Source organism: Chiloscyllium plagiosum, unplaced genomic scaffold (genome assembly GCF_037043375.1).
Source record: "Chiloscyllium plagiosum isolate Xiang-an unplaced genomic scaffold, Cpla_swu_hap1 HiC_scaffold_3, whole genome shotgun sequence".
Taxonomy (NCBI): Eukaryota; Metazoa; Chordata; class Chondrichthyes; order Orectolobiformes; family Hemiscylliidae; genus Chiloscyllium; species Chiloscyllium plagiosum.
The window spans coordinates 87,355,171-87,367,569 of record NW_028270141.1 but is presented as its reverse complement, the minus strand read 5'-3'; the positions used below and the strand labels follow the sequence as shown (position 1 = coordinate 87,367,569).

General features: G+C 51.2%; 1 pseudogene across 1 annotated transcript; it reads left to right on the top strand.

The window, feature by feature from the left end:
- Positions 1-4,127: 4,127 nt before the first annotated feature.
- Positions 4,128-11,036, top strand: LOC148150621 (uncharacterized; annotated as a pseudogene). Its single transcript, XR_015753845.1, has 2 exons — positions 4,128-4,178; positions 8,482-11,036. The product of XR_015753845.1 is annotated as an uncharacterized LOC148150621 (transcript).
- The last annotated feature ends 1,363 nt before the right edge of the window (positions 11,037-12,399 follow it).

The window sequence follows — 12,399 nt, the reverse complement described above, 5'->3', positions numbered from 1 at the left end:
ATGCAGATTTCTCCAGCTTTCTCATTTCCCCTCCCCCCCACCTTTTCTCAGTGCCAACCCTCAAACTCAGCACCGCCTTCTTGACCTGCAATCTTCTTCTCGACCTCTCCGCCCCCACCCCCTCTCCGGCCTATCACCCTCATCTTAACCTCCTTCCACCTATCGTATTCCCGACACCCCTCTCCCAAGTCCCTCCTCCCTACCTTTTTATCTTAGCCTGCTTGGCACACCCTCCTCATTCCTGAAGAAGGGCTTATGCCCGAAACGTCGATTCTCCTGCTCCTTTGATGCTGCCTGACCTGCTGCGCTTTTCCAGCAACACATTTTTAAACGCTGGACTCTGAAACAATGGAGACTAGCAGAATGAAAAGGAGGTGCCTTAGGATTGGTCCCAACCTGCCACTTGTCCTGAGGGACTGCACTGCACAACGCTTGGATACATTATGCTGACTGAAGCCTTAAAAACACCTAACCTCAGCACCATCCCATATTGGTGCTCTGACTCATGGACTACTGCTTTCTTCCAACAATGAGGAAGATTTGTAAACTGAGGGTACCTTAAAGTGAGGTCAGCTGAAAAAACCACACATACAGTCATATGGATATAAAACATTAATTGAAAAATTCAAGAAGTGCAAAAATAACCAGGTGCATATATACCGCACTGCTTGCCATGTGAAAAAAAGGAAGCTGCACATTGAAAGCAAGAACAATTCCAGCTCATTCATCCAGGAAACTAGGCTCTACCTGGCCTCTTATGCTCAACGGTGCAAAGCTCTATCATGGTTGCTTTGAAGTCCTTCTCAGTCAATGCCCTGATTGTTCATTCCCCTCCATGGATGCTATCTCTTGATCCTCCATTTTGTTTGCATCCAGAACTGCTCCCCTTCCCCCCAGTCAGCCTCACTTGTGAAGGGCACAACATGCCACAATGAAGTGGTGCCCCTCTCAGGACTCTACTACAAGGGCCTACAGCAGTCCAGGAATGGAAACTGGATCTGAAAGAGGCCCATGATCAGTTCCACTATGGTCCTGGATAGAAGCCCAGACACAGTTGTATTTCAGGTCTGTGTCAGTCCAACACTTTCATAAAGATGCCATTAGCCATATTTGGAGGAGCGCATTTTCAAAACCTGACATCAGTGGTACAGATGAGCTGAACGCTTATGGAATGGAAGCCTTTTCAGTTGATGAACTCTGTAGATTAGTGGTAAGATACATCAAAACAATGTAGGTGCGGTCTATATTATCCTGTCTCAGGGGAAAGCCAGCGACTTGGAGAATCCCACTGATCAATCTCCTCATCAAGGGAGAAGGATGTAAGCTGGCGTAAGATGGAGAAAATAGTATCAGTGACATCCCAGATGTGTTTCTGAGCTGACCATTGGGAGATGCCACCAAGGTTTTCAGTAGCTCCTTAGAATAATCCATTGGCATAAACACTGAGGGCAATTGAAACCTTGACGGCCACCAGGATGGAATGGCCACCCATCCCTTCGGAGTATAAATCCTGCTTTACAAGATAACATAGCTCAGTCATGATGGCCTGGGACATGCATAAACTCTGTCTGCACTGGTTCTCTGAGGACCTCAGGTAATGTCAATGAGGCCAGTAGAATCAGGATCTGGTTACTTCCCTCTGCATGCTTCACTGCTGTTTTCTCTCTGAAGGCTGTGGTAGCAACTCCTGGAGGTTGTTGTTTTGGCTGGGCTTTATGACAGTCATGTAATTGATGTCTTCAACATTGTGATCGCAGACTCAGCCAGTCCACAAAGAATTCTCTAGTTTGGGGTTCCATATAAATTGCATGGATCAAAAATCTATTTGAGATGTCAGAAATAGACCCATATTTTAATAATGGTGCTTGTGTTTCCTCACATCAAACACAATGAAGTGACATGTAATGCCCTGACATTGTGTGGCCTCCTTCACAAGAAGGCCAATTACCTTGAAATAAAGCTGAGCTACCCCTTGACTGACCAGCAGCAGCCCCTACATGACCATACATCCTTTTTTTACTTATCCCGATTCAATTCCAGAGTACTGCTACGTTGGAGGAGTGAAATTCAAATACATACCCACTGTAAGAGAACCCACTCCCAAGAAAATCTACTATTGAACATCACAGACCATGTCACGACATGCTTACTATTCTTACAGTTAGGTGTGAGCATGTGGCACCTCTGAAGCATTGTGTTTTAATGTCAGGTATGAAAGAAATGGCAAATCCATATGAGGAATGTTAGTTTGAGTCTGCATAGCTTTGCATATCTAAACTGATAGGGGGGCAATTGATGCAAAGTAATAGTCATGAGTGCTTGAAGCCATAACTTTTAACATTAGTCATTGTACATAGAATAGTCTTTCAATTACAACCAATCTTGGCAAATCGATTTTAACTACCCCTTGACTGACCAGCAGCAGCCCCTACTTGACCATACATCCTTTTTTTACTCTACTGAGGACTGATCCTTCATTCGGTTAAATAGATGCTGTGAGTTGCTGTGAAAGCTGCTCACATGCGCAATAGGCTGGATTCCCTCAAAAGTTATTTTCTTCTTTGTGGACCTTCAAGATCCCTGCGCTACAAAAACCTTTTGAGACTGGAAATCAATTAATCAGCACACCAATCAGAGTGGCTACATGGCCCCACGACTTACAGGGAACATTGGTTGTGGGCGTGACAGTGCCATACAGGAACATGTCCGCCCTTTGACTTTTCTGGGCTCTGGACAGTTACAAAATGCCTGCTTCTCCATCTGCATTAAATAGCAATGCATGCCAGGTAGGCTGACAATCTCCAAGTAAGCAGAAAACAAGCAAGAGATAACAAAGTAAGCTAAGAGCCATAAGGTGCATCCTGTGTAGACCCATGAGATGTATATATGTCCCCAGGATTAAAGTGACCTGACATGGGCCTATGTGTCCTGAGCTCCAAAATGAAGTTCTGAAGGAGCTAAGTGTTCAATGAGCTTATCTTAAAGCAGCTACAATGATGTGCTTCGGCTAATGGCTTGCTGATGCCCATTTGGGTAGAGGAATGATAGTAGAGGAGAGGCACGCAGGGAAACTGGGGGAAAGGTGGAGTTCCCTAAAGGCCTGGAACAGCAAGAGGTGAGCTGCAGATGCTACCGCTCCTGCTGTGGCTAGCTCTCGGTCCTTCTCATGAGGAATTGGTGCTATCTAATCTCTTGGGGAGGGAGAGGAGAATTGGGAGCTGCATAGTAATGAGACAAGGATAGTTATTCATCAGAGGCAAATGTGTGGAAATAAGGTAGTCAACCTTCATTAAGAGATTCAGAACTTGTCACTTAAATCCTAAGGGAATTATTTTCTCAACATCAGGAATCTTATTTCATCATCCTTGGCTTAATCTGCAAACTTTCTCATCATTGCCTATGGCACTCAAGGGAAGGGAACGGAAAATCCCACCCTTTAAGTCTGTTTCTAACACCACAGATACAGACTGACTTGCCGGCTATTCCCTGTATGTATGGGCTATAATTATGTAGAACTGTACCAAACCTGTGCACTCCATTTAACATTATCTTTGTGCAATCTTTTCCAATCTAAAAATTAGCTCCATCTCAAAGAAGTTGACAGATAAATTAAGATGATATCTTTCACACCGCAGAGCATTTTTCACAGCACAGATCAGTGCAGAGTTTCAGATGTACATAGATATGCAGATGTGATGGATTATTTGTATTTATTATTGTTGGCTGTATATCCATTTAAGTTAATCTTTTTAATGGGTCTTGTTCAGTGAATGCTGAGGGAAGTAAATTATCTGCCAATATTTTGGTTGCAGACTTTTGTAATGTGTAATGAGGCTTTCCCGATGATGATCTAATCTTGGAGCTGGAGACTTTCCCACAGTTAAGAACTGCAATTTTTACGTTGCTCCTGTAATTTTATCTCTGTTCTTCTCCCTACCTTTGATTTATTCATACAACCATTTTTTTTTTCCTTTTTCACCTTCTGCTGAGCAGCTGTGTCTTCTCCTTCACTCGGTTACGTGATTTTGACCCTGAATTACTCTCCATTGTGAGGATATTCCCTTCTCCTTTTATAAAGCATGCAATCACAACCCAAATCTTCCTTTTTGCAGATCAACAGAAAATGAAAGCGGGCATCAGAGCCACCCCACATTTGCCACGGGACTATGCCTACATCGGTAAAACTATAGGAATTCATTTTGTGTTTTAAACGGCAGCCGCAGCTTAAACCCACAGAACTCAGCAGCTGCCGGTCCGCCCACGTGACCAGGAGATGGGAGCCAGAGGACAGATCAAATCCACACTAGGCCAGACACTAACCATGACTCATAGACCGAAACTCCGGAGCTAATTAATATGGAAACCCATCTCCTAATCAAATCAAGAGACTGACTGAAACACACCCATATTCATCAATACAGAACCATCCTGACAAAGGACAGGCATCCACCAGACAGGAACGAACAGACTAATACACACCAGCACCCCAAGGGAACAAAAGGGGGGTGCTAGCCCCCAGCCCTCACAGAGAGAGACAAGCAGATAGTACCCGGACCTGTTTACTAAATCCAATTAGCACCCTATTGTGTGTACACTGCAACTCTCCTGGGATGGCAGGAAACCCACCATTTGCACCTACTCCAGCGATGATGGGGAACTATCATCCCATTCATACTCAAAATCCTCACATCCTGACAAAGAAAGGTATATAATGTGTAGCAGCGCGCGGGAACAGCAGAACAGCCGAGATTCGGACCTCGGTTGGTCTCCGCCGGTGTTACTGTATCAATAAACGTTACCGATTGTTGAACCGCACTCTGGGCTCGGACTGATATCATTTCATCCGCGCTAACAATTGGGGGCTCGTCCGGGATAGCGACGGCTGCTGGATCCCTGCAACAGCACTGGGTGAATATCTTTACTCTTTTACTTCTCGCATAAAAGTCTCCCAGTGCTCCGCAAGGGATTTCACTGCCGGCCATTATCTGAACCTGTGGACAGAGTGAGTCCAGCAGTCGTGTAACGGTAGAGTACTCTTTAAAAGTGTGTCTGTGTGCGAGTGATCCTTCGCGGTTGGGAGATTGGGGTCGCGGGACACTAGTAAATGTGTGCGTGATTATTATTATTGTCGTTTATTGTTAATGTGCTACTGTGACTGACGTACTATCCTTGGACCGACGACTTTAGGTATGAGACCCTGACAGATTGACCCCCACTGTTTAAAAACTGACCAAACAAGCCTTCCTGGTTGACCTCTGCAGTGGGAGATAGGGGACCCCATTGTACGTTGAGCCCGGTTTTAGCGCCTTCCTTGGATATGCGGTAGAGGCTGGGAGGTCTACGCGCACTAGAAGAAGGGAAGTCCTCCAAACCAGCCCGAGACGCGGAGCCTCTGGGCCAAGCGATGGTTACGCGCTCTGCCCATTGACTTCGCGGTCCCGAGGTGTTGGCCTCTGCAGGATCAGGCGCGGTTAGGTCTGAGTTCATGAGCCCTCCTTGCACTCGGGCCCCTCGTTCACGCCCAGTGTTCGTGGGGTACACACGGCCGCTGAACGTCAGGCGGTGAGAGAGAGACTCACGGAAACCCGGGGTCACGCGCTCAGGAATCGACACGCGCCCCGTCTGTAACTATCCCCACCCCTGCCCAGGTTGACCCGCGGGGCTAGGGTTCAACTTACAGGGAGTGGGCTCCCCGACTGGGAGATTAATAAGCTAGTGCCAGCGACACCCCTTAGCACGCCTGCTAGCTTTACTTTAGTTTAGCTTCTGTCAAGTTACACCCGCTGCGCCCCTACCATGGGTGGAAGCGTGGCTGAAGACCTAAATTGGGGGCCAGAGGGTTCCCTTACCCGTTTTATAGCCGACGAGAATAAAAAAGTTATTAAGGATATGCTTCGCTCAGGCTGGTGACCTGCTGACCCGCTGGATGTACAGCGCGAGTGGTGGGCCCGCCAGAAGAAAGATAGGTACAAGAAAGCTTGTGTCCTGGTGCTACAGGCACACGTTAGGCTTGCTGGCAAGGTTCAGCTTTATGTCCAAGACAAGAAAAAGCAGGCCACAGAGCACCTAGAAGCTCAGGCGTTTGCTGCCCGTACGTTTTTACCGACCTTATCCGATGCGCCCAGCGCCCTGCCGTCCCCCACCCGGGACTGGGAGGGGCTCACGGACAATTCGGACCCCCGGGAATCGCGCATGGGCTATGCCCATGCAGCCCCAGTGAAAGTTGAATATACCCCCGGGGGAGGGGTGAGGGGACGGGCCACGACCCTTGCCCATAACCCCCGCCTTAAGATGACCTACGTCTCCCTGACCCCGGGCGACACCATGAAACTTCTGGACAGGCTCCCCGTCCTTAAGCCTCAGCACAATAACGCTGAATTTTGGAAGAGGCTTAGGGAGATGCAGACCTGCCACAACCTTCACAATAGGGACTTGGCCGGCCTGGTCCGGACCAAACCCCCGGAGAACCTGTAGTCCAGGCTCCAGCCTGCGCACCAGAATGGGTCCTGGTACACTGACCTCAGCGACAACCGTCGCGAACAGGAGGTTGCCCTCGCCGACTTCAAGGCTGATGTCAGCGAGGCACTCGGCCACACACCGGTCGACTGGAACGCCATTGTGGGTATCACTCAGAAACCTGGGGAGGCGCCCAGGAATATGGGGTCCGCAAGTTTGAGGCGTTCCGAGCACACAGCGGGGTTCCCAACGCTGATAGGCAGAACCCCGCATTCATCCAATTATACAAAGACGGTCTGAGCCCCGCACACCAGGCAGTCCTACGGACGGGCCTGGTGCCCTATGTCACCTTTGTGGAGCTTGAGAACTGGGCCATGTCCCTTGACAACCGAGCGGCACCCGCCGTTGCGGCAGTTTCGACGGACGAATCGGACGTTTGCTTCCGCTGCAAACAGACGGGGCACCGCAAAGCCCAATGCCCGCTCTCTTTCCGATGCCCCTGGGGTCCGGGTCCGAAGGGGGGCCAGCCACCTTCACAGCCGAACTCCTCGTGCCCCCACGACCAGGATCGCCCCAGACAAGGGGTCAAGAGCGACCCCAGCCGCCACAAACCCCACACACCCCGCAGCCCAAGCCCGAAACCCACCACCCCCGACTGGGATCAACTCAGTCGGGGCCAGCTGCTCGAGCTTTTACAGCTGCTCGCCCGACGCAAAGACTGAGTAGCGTCGGCCCCCGTCCCGGGAGCCGACCCCTGTATCTGGGTTTCTGCATCGCTAGGGGGCCGCCGATGCAAGATTTTGATTGATACGGGGGCGTCGGTCTCCCTCACCAACCTCGACCTTCCCTCAACCCACCACTCTATTTCCATTAAAGGGGTTGGTGGAAGCTCGGTTCTTGCACGCCGAAGCGAGGCCATCCTCCTAGAGGTAGACAACATTTTACTCCCCGTGCATTTCTGGGTTTGCCCAAACTCGGAGGGGACGATCATGGGTATCGATCTTCTGGGCGAACTGGGGGCGGAGGTGGACGCGTTCCACCGCCGCGTCCTGTGGGCATCCCGCAAATTTCACAAGAGCGCCCACGAGGATAGATGGGTGCCCACTAAATCCGTCGCTGCGCTTGCCCCCAGTGTGCCCATCGCCCGGGACTGGGCCAAGGACGGTGCCTTCGGGGCGGTCTGCCAACTAGTCCTGGAGGTGTGGGCCGCGAGCAAGCAGGACTGCGGCCTCGTCCGCTCCCCTCCTGAGCGGATACCCGGTCCCATACATGCCCCGCACCGACAATATCCGATTAAACCTGAGGCGCTGCGTACCACTGAGGCAATCATTGCCGAACTCACCCGGCACGGCGTCCTGCGCCCCACGGTGTCCACCACCAACCCCCCTATATGGCCAGTCCGGAAGCCGGATGGGAGCTACGGGCTCACCATCGACTACACGGCACTTAATAGGGCCACCCCAGGCCGCTCCACTGGCCTCACTCCCTTCGAGCTCATGATGGGGAGGGCCATGGGACTACCAGAGAACGTCATGGTCGGGGGGGAAGACATGGCCCCCCTGAGGGACAGGATGACGCGCTATATCAGGCAGCTGGACGCGCAGCTGCGGTCCCTTAGACAAACTACGCGCGACCAGCAGGACATTAGGGACCAGACAAAACTGCAACCGCACCTGCCCGCCCAACCCCTTCCCGGCGTTGGGGACAAAGTCCTGGTCAGGGCTGCCCCCGACCAGCCCAGCTTCGCCCCCCGGTGGCTGGGACCGCACGAAATCATCCTCACCAGCGACACTTGCGTCTGTGTCGACATGAAAGGAAAGGACAGATGGAAACACTGGTCCCAGCTTAAACCCTTCCCTTCAGCCCCGACCGGACAGACACCTCCCCCCCCCCCTTTGACTTGACTCTAACCGCCTCCTTTTTCTCCTTACAGCGCGACGGGCGGACCGGTCCGGGGGGACCTGCTCCTACACACACTAACCCTACACACTTGGTAAGGGTGCCTCTCTCCCTCTCTTCCCACAGATCATGCTTCACCGGTGCGCCGCTCTCCTTCCTGCTCTCCTCTTCGCCCTACGACTGATGCCTTCTTTCCCCGAGATACATGACAACTTCTACCGCCACGGTGTTGCCTTCAACGCGTCCGATGCCATCTGTATTCCTGCAAGGGACCAGCCCGGCGAGATCGACGCGTTCTACTACGCCTGGCTGGAGGTCCTCCCGGGCGTACAGACACTCTGTTTATTCTGCACGTCGGAGTGCGACCCGCGGCCGACCTGCCTCCGGCGTGCTGAGGCGATGGGCTTGGGGGGTTGCATGTTCGGGACAATGTGTGCCATGCCGGAGGACCTCGCCTCTGCCCCGGCCATTGATGCTTTTACTTTACGTGATCTGACTGTTTGCGGGTATTATGAGCTCACCAATGCCGCGGTAATCTCCTTGTATTTGTGCTTTCCACCCGCCCCAACCACACCACCCCCGATCCCCACTCCCGAGATATTGCCGTGCCCCTCTCTGGGACCGGGACCCGCGGGGAGACTGGTATTGTGGGATGAGGGAGAGGCCCTTTATGACAACGTCCGACACGAGGTCGTGCCTGCGCTGGTCAATATATCGGGCATCCGGGTACCGGACTATTGCACAGCACAGGTACGCAACCTATATGCCATGATGGGGAAGGAGGTTATAGAGAGGGCCATAGATGCCATGGGGGCAACCCACTACCGGACCGACATACATAACACGCACACAAATGACACAGACGGGACATAGTCAACGATACTCTCACAGGACTCAACACGGGGACATCCGTAGTAAACTCCCTAGACATCCAGGGCCTTAACGAAAAGATCGAGCAACTAAAAGGGGTAATGAGGGACCTGCTACAGAGGTCTCTCACAAATCAGGCAGACCAGGCCTGGGGGAAGAGGGAGCATACATCCAGCTCGACGGCATTGCAGTCCTGGAAACACACGCCCACACCATTAACCACCTTATAGACTGGAACAGAGAAAACATGGCCCATTTCCACGAGGGGCAGCTGTGCCATGCGTATGGCCTGTGGATGGTAGCCCAGATCCGGCATAATCTTGACCAGGTCCAAAGGGGGGAGGTGCCCGACTGGATCGACAGTGCCAAACTGGCCTCACGCGCGGAGCGCTCCGGGCCGCTCGACAGCCGGACTCTGAAGGGTATGACCAGAGTATACCCAGTGATTCCCGACTGTGAGGTCAGTGAGGCGACAGGAGTCGGGATTGTCCTCCTGATCCCCATGGTCATCCCAGGGTCTGGGCCATTTCCCCTGTTTCACATTGAGAACATCAGAGTCATACGGGAAAACGCTTCCCTCAAATATCGTTTAGCTCACCACACAGCCTTATCTCGAAACGGCGCTGTGTATGGGGTGCCGCTTACAGGCTGCAAGCAGCGGGGGGCAATTACCATCTGCCCTCACCCCTTACGAAGGAGTGAAACAGCGGAATGCGGGTTCAACCGGACACAGGGCTGTACCCTTGAAATCGAACCCACGGGCCCCCACTTCACTAGGGCGGGGTATGGTGGAAGGGGACAGTATTGTGTTTCCACTCTTGAAACCTCATTTTGGTATAACGGACTGCAGTGCCCGATTCCCCAGCACGAGTTCTGCTTCACCCCCAGGCGCCCAGTCACGATTGGGCAAGCTCACATCTCAGAGGTCCGACGACGGAACCCCGAGTCCATACAAACTACCGACAAATTCAGGGACACCCTCAGGGAATATCAGGGAACAAGCCCCCATCCCACATTTGGCCGAGGTCTTATGGGAGCTTAGGACCCGGGTAGGACACTCAGTGAAACTGTACCACCAGTTGCAATCACATATAAAGGACCTAGAGGAGGACACAGAGACAGCTCTGCAGTCCCAGGGGTGGGCGCAGAGGGTGTGGGATTGGGGCCTAAACGTAAACATACATCCCTGGATCCGAATCATCTCGCACACCATTGTAGGCATACAGTTACTGCTGGCTCTGGCCTGGCTCCTGGTGGCATGTCACTCATGCCGTCAGCACAAGAAACGAAAGGCCAGAAAGACCATGCTCCACACCATCGACTCCTGGCGGGCGATCAGACACCGTGAGCTCACAGGGCTCGAGTTAATGTAACCATCTCCCGGGACTATCCAAAGGCCCCATGACTGCAGCATGACGGCTGGCGGAATGTACCGGGTGAGGAACTGACTTTTAAAATATCGGCATCGGGGGTGTGGACGTGTCCAACCCCTTGCCGAAAGGGGGGACTGCAAACGGGCATCAGAGCCGCCCCACATTTGCCACGGGACTATGCCTACATCGGTAAAACTATAGGAATTGATTTTGTGTTTTAAACGGCAGCCGCAGCTTAAACCCACAGAACTCAGCAGCTGCCGGTCCGCCCACGTGACCGGGAGATGGGAGCCAGAGGACAGATCAAATCCACACTAGGCCAGACACTAACCATGACTCATAGACCGAAACTCTGGAGCTAATTAATATGGAAACCCATCTCCTAATCAAATCAAGAGACTGACTGAAACACACCCATATTCATCAATACAGAACCATCCTGACAAAGGACAGGCATCCACCAGACAGGAACGAACAGACTAATACACACCAGCACCCCAAGGGAACAAAAGGGGGGTGCTAGCCCCCAGCCCTCACAGAGAGAGACAAGCAGATAGTACCCGGACCCGTTTACATAATCCAATTAGCACCCTATTGTGTGTACACTGCAACTCTCCTGGGATGGCAGGAAACCCACCATTTGCACCTACTCCAGTGATGATGGGGAACTATCATCCCATTCATACTCAAAATCCTCACATCCTGACAAAGAAAGGTATATAATGTGTAGCAGAGTGCGGGAACAGCAGAACAGCCGAGATTCAGACCTCGGTTGGTCTCCGCCGGTGTTACTGTATCAATAAACGTTACCAATTGTTGAACCGCACTCTGGGCTCGGACTGATATCATTTCATCCGCGCTAACAGTACAATTGAGATGTGCCCCAGAACTCTGTGGAATTGCTGATGAAATGACCTCCGTGGGAATTGCTTAGCCAGTATCAATGTCTGCTGGGAGCTTCATTGCTCCCCGAGACCTCCATACCGTGAGTTAATTCAAAGTCTGTGGGCAATTCTAAGGTAGTTAATAGTTACACAGGACATGTTAAATTAAAACTTAGTCCAACACATTGGTATCTCCACAACTGACCGGCCAATCGGTCCCATTGATTCCCAACTAACCACTGCCCCTATGTCCATGACTACTCCTTTACTTTACAACCATCGCTTTACCCACCTGCCACCTCACTCACCACCTCCACCTTAACACCTTATCTACACTACCCAATTACCTACTTACTTCAACCACCTACTCACCATACCCATTCACTGATTCATACACCTACCCAATGACTAACATATATGGACTCGCCCATTCATAGTATTCATAATGGACCATTAAACTAGTGCTTTAAAAAGGAAATATTGCCCTGTTTTTCTGCGACTCTAGAGTACTGTGAAGGAACTTTCAGAGGAATGCTGCACTTTGCATTTCTGGAAAAGTGAAGCTCAAATGTTCTCAGAAGAAATTTGGAGAAACGACAAGTACAAACTGTTTGAGTGCAACAGCAAACCAAGGGTGATTGCCACTCCTAGGAAAATGCAGACAATATAGGCCTGTATGTGATTCATTCCAGTAGCCAGTCCTTCGAGCCTGGTGACCCTTAAGTATCACTAGCAGTTGCCTGATATGAGGCAGAAAGAAATAAATGCACTATGAATGGTTAAAGATATCACGTCAATTATTAAGAAAATATCCTGTGGAAAAGCATTACAACATAATTGTTTATTAAGTAGATTTAGTCAATGCTATGGTATTTAGAATGTTACATTGCCAAGTTAGTGCCACTGTATTAATGCTG